Here is a 4,987-nt window from a genome sequence, read left to right on the forward strand (position 1 = left end):
ATATATATATATATATATATATATATATATATATATATATATATATATATATATATATATATATATATATATATATATATATATATGTATATATGTATATATATATATATATATATATATATATATATATATATATATATATATATATATATATATATATATATATATATATATATATATATTGCATGTACGTTTTTTATAATGTTTGTGCATTTCATAACAGTTATTGTGAATGTATTTTATTTCTGTTATTTTATTCATTAAACCGATAGTATCGACTACACATTATACATTATTTCAAGTGTGTTGTCTGGAACATAGACGGGCCGAAAGATTTCAATGGCTTTCACTGTCAATTTTAGAGACTTAAGCGTTAACTTAAATTATTTGGCTCTATATATTGCATGGACGTTTATTTTTATATTGTTTGTGCATTTCATAACGGTTATTATGAATGTATTTTATTTCTGTTATTATATCCTTTCAACTTATAGTATCGACTACACATGCATTATTTCAAGTGTGTTACCTGGAGCATAGCCTAGACAAGCAAAAAAGGTTCACTGGCTTTCACTGTCAATCGTAAACAACCGGCTCTTTAACGTGGCCATGTCATTCGTACACGGGCATTGACCAGCCTTTCTATATAGCTGCTACGAAAGTGTAAAATCTAAATGGCTTATATTGCTTTACAATAAACTTGTGTAGGTCTACGATAGTGTAATAACACCGCTGAATGATAGCTTACTTATAAAGTAAAAAAAAAAATATATATTTCCATTCAAAATTTGACAAAATATAGGGCCCACATCCCAAACCGCAAATATAATTATAAGCATTAGGCTTTGCCATAGATCGCAGTAGGGATAAATAACTATAAAGAAAAGCGTGGGTCACTTAAGTACCTATTGGATACCTTTACTAATATTCGAGAAGAGACCCACGTTTTTCTTTATAGTTATTTAAATAGTAGTTAATGCTTTATTTTCTACTTTTTAGTACATTATTACATAAAAGATGTTATTAAAACGTTTGTTTATGAATTTTTTTCAGTACTTTACTTGTTTTCCTTACAATAGTTACATGACTCAAAACCATTGTCAAGTCAATAAACTAAAATTCAGTAAAGTATTATGGGATGGCGTAGTCTAGTGGTAAAGAACCGTATCTGTCAGTTAGAAGTGCCTGCAGTTTCACACGGACGTTTCGATCTAGACAGACAGACAAACAGACTGACTGGCGACAGAGGAAGTTAGTTAAAGCTTGTAAAAATCATTGACAGAGTCACCTCAACAGAAAACCCCTACACTCAGCCGAAGACAGAACAACGCCAATAGCAACAATGATCAAAATACAGCCAGCTATATCCACTCCAACCCTGGACACGCCAACAACTGAACAAGATACATCAGCATCTTTAATAAGTAACAAACATGGTTGCAGCAACCACACCACGTATTTGATTCTCGACGCCCTGAAAGAAACCCCCATCCCTCAACCACCCAACAAACAAACATGGTTATAACAACAACAACCACTAAGAGGAAGAAGGACAGCCCAGACCCAGAGAAAACATCAAAAGCAACAAAGGTCAATGAAGAGGTCAAGGAACCAGCAGCCCCCACCCGTTATAAAAACACCATCACTTTATAAAAGGGGTCGTCTGTAAATGACGTCACACTCGTGTGGGGGGAGGGGGTCTGTAATTTTGTGAAGGAAATGTGATGAGGGATGTGACGTCACACCTTTTCACTTTTTAAAAAGCTTTGTTAGAAAACTAGTATTAGCCGTTATTTCGCGTTTCAGAAAACTGTTTAAATAAACTGTAATAGGAATTGATTGAAATACTCCATGTTGACAAAGATCAGATAAGATTTTGGAAAACAATATCGATGTTTTAAGAAAAAATTAATTGCAATTTTGATGGAAGTTGTAGGCTGAGGTGTTACGTCATTTTATGGGGTGGGGTCTGGATTTTGTGACGATGCGTGACGGAGGGGAGTGGGGGTGGGAGAGGTAAAAATCTTCCGAAAAAGCGTGATGTCATTTATGGATAACCCCAAAAAATCCAAGTAGTATTTGCGACTTTGTATTTGCATGCCTCTAGATATCACTTAAACAAGCCCTGGATTAGTGATGGTATTCAATATATTGGCACATTGTATTGATTTATGTGTTGTATGTTTCACCAAATTTTATCTATTATAGTTTAAATAGTTTGTTGAGAATAATTATGTTAATACTCAGATGTGTTGTTTGGTGTTGTAATACAATCTATTTGAATTACCATGTTATTTTTCTTCATACTAAATCAAAAAGGTAAAATATTTTACCCTCTGTGATTTCAATTATTTAACTATCTACATTTCCACCGAGAATAAAAATACATTTTAAACTGGGTAGTAAACCAAGATATTAAAGGACAACGTTAAAATATGATATAACTGATGCTCGTTATCTATACACGAAATGCAAAGATTGTAAACACTATAATCGTGAAGATCCCAGAGTAGAAAATAAATAATTTAAATCACGTAATGTGGTGAGGCTGTTAATGGAACCCCCACAGTTTTATCACAAAGTTTACCAAATGAATGATATTGAGAAAGATTACTACGAGTTGATGTATGCTTTGATTGTACTTCTAGAGTACAAGTAGAAAATTATTGGGTCATACACGTGAAGAGGAAGAGATAGTAGATTTAATACTGGATGTTAGACACGAGATCAAGAAAGTCTAAAAAAAAAATGACAATATTTTGTTATTTTGTCTTTAAATGTCAGAAAAGATGTCACTATATAGGTTGTTTATGCTTCAAGAGCTGCCTATACATCAATCAATTGAAGTATAAGACTAAAAGTGTGTTATTGGCAATAAAAATATATCAACAACAATCAGAAGCGATGGAAAAAATGGTACATCTAACCCAGACTATAGCTGTTTTTGTAACGAAAAAAAAAATCACGAAGAGCGAAAGCAAAAAAAGAGAAGAAACGAGAAGTATCAAGTAATAATAGTGTCAAAATGTGACTTAATGGGTAAGTTTAAATCCACCCAAGAACATTTTAAATCAAACATTAAATAAGTGAAGAATGGCGGACAATAAAACACACAATAAAAATTACCTTGAAAATACTCGGTATTAAATAAATAGGAAAATAGAACAAAATAAGCATGAAGAATACTATTGCAATTGTCACACCTTTTAAATAAAATAAAATTGATCTGACTAATGTCCGTGTGATAAGCTCGCCGATTAAGAAAAGGACATTATTAGAATTGTATCGTTTCGATGTGATAAATAAAGGGGACTTAAATCAATTTACATTTTATAAGGGAAACAACTTTCCAATTATTTTGTTGATTAACCTGTACCTAAAAATTTAAAAGCAGCATATAAACTTTGCATAATTATATTAATTTTTAAATAGCAACTTATACGCACACATATATTTTTTAAGAAAAAAGTTTTGATTTGAAATGGAAACTAAATTGCTTTAATATTCAAAAATCAAAAGATACATTTAAATATATTATATATTTTGTTATATAGAGTGATTGCTATTTAAATTTCTATCTTTAAACTTCTGAACATACACTGTCGTTTTCGAATTTTAATTTTGACTATCGTATCGGTTAAATTTTAAGTTATTGAACACGTTGGATTATAAAAAAAACGTATACAGATACAATGCAAATATAGGTGATACTATTTTTTAAATCTCAAGAAAATCATCAAAATAATATTTATTCCAATTTATTATTATTAAAAAAAATACTTGGTATGAAACGTTTTGACGAATTTGTGTCGGTTTTAGTTAAATAAAGTGTTAAGTTCAAAATTAATGTGTTTATTAATGACTTCAAACGTAGATCTAGTCATTTTTTAAAAGTAAAAAACTCAAAATAACCACGTTACAATTATATATTTAAATAACAGTGTGCATCATTATGTGCTCGCTTGGTCAGGTGTGTAGGGCTAACGGTCAGCCCGACCACAAAAAGAGAGAGAGAGAGACGGTTTGTTATAGAAACACATGCAGCGAAAAGTTGAGTAAATGTAATATAATGACGTCACGTTGATTAACCGAATTTATAATCGTTGATCGCTAGAGAGCTAAAAAATGCAGGAAAAAGTTCGGTCTACAGCATCTTCAATTAAAGAAAAGAAAATACTGCCCGCGATCTCTGACTATTTTTGATAAATGGCGGGTTAAAAAAGCCTTCAAAATTGAGGGGCAAGGTACACAGCGTCAAGGCGCGATCATTCTTTCAATAAAGAACCATTTTAGATAGTCTTAGCTAACCGATTTAAGAGAATGATATGTTACAATTCTATTGTTTCAATATGATAAATGAAAGGGACTTAACTTGATTTACATTTTTAAGGGAAACCACTCCACATTCTTTTGTTGATTAACGTGTACCGAAACAGTACAAAAATAGTAAACAGCTATTACATTATTATAATAATTTTCTAATAACAACTTATGTTTTCGTATGTATCGTTTAAAAGATTAGTTTTGATATAACAATGTAACTAAATTGCTTGTGTATTCAAAATCGTAAGCACCATTCAAAGATGTGACATAATTTCTTACATACCTTGAGCTTGATTTACTATAAGTGATGGCAGTTACAGCCTCCTTTGCTCTCTAATTATTTTCTTCTCGGCCTTTTGGCTAAGATCAAAGTGTAGTATCTGATATGGATCTTAGACATTTGGGTGGTCAGCTATCTACCTATCAACTGCTGGCCTATCTCTCTACTGACCCACGCCTCAGTGGTCAGCTGACCGTCCCACGTTACCGGTCAATTCCCGTATTTTTATTGGTCTCTCTCTGACCAACTTGCTATAGCCTGCTTCTGCTATCTACCTGACCTCTCCAACGCAACTTTGCGTCATCACACCAATCTTCCAATACTATTAACTCTCCTCACATCTTTAAGCTCCTTTTTGCTACCAAAAGTCTCAACGTAACCTAC

General features: G+C 31.9%; 1 pseudogene; it reads left to right on the forward strand.

Moving 5' to 3' along the window:
* Positions 1-4,663: 4,663 nt before the first annotated feature.
* On the forward strand, positions 4,664-4,748 carry LOC131935353 (uncharacterized; annotated as a pseudogene).
* Positions 4,749-4,987: the final 239 nt, after the last annotated feature.

This window comes from Physella acuta, unplaced genomic scaffold (genome assembly GCF_028476545.2).
Source record: "Physella acuta isolate Inbredline_101_S28 unplaced genomic scaffold, ASM2847654v3 ptg000142l, whole genome shotgun sequence".
Classification (NCBI taxonomy): Eukaryota; Metazoa; Mollusca; class Gastropoda; family Physidae; genus Physella; species Physella acuta.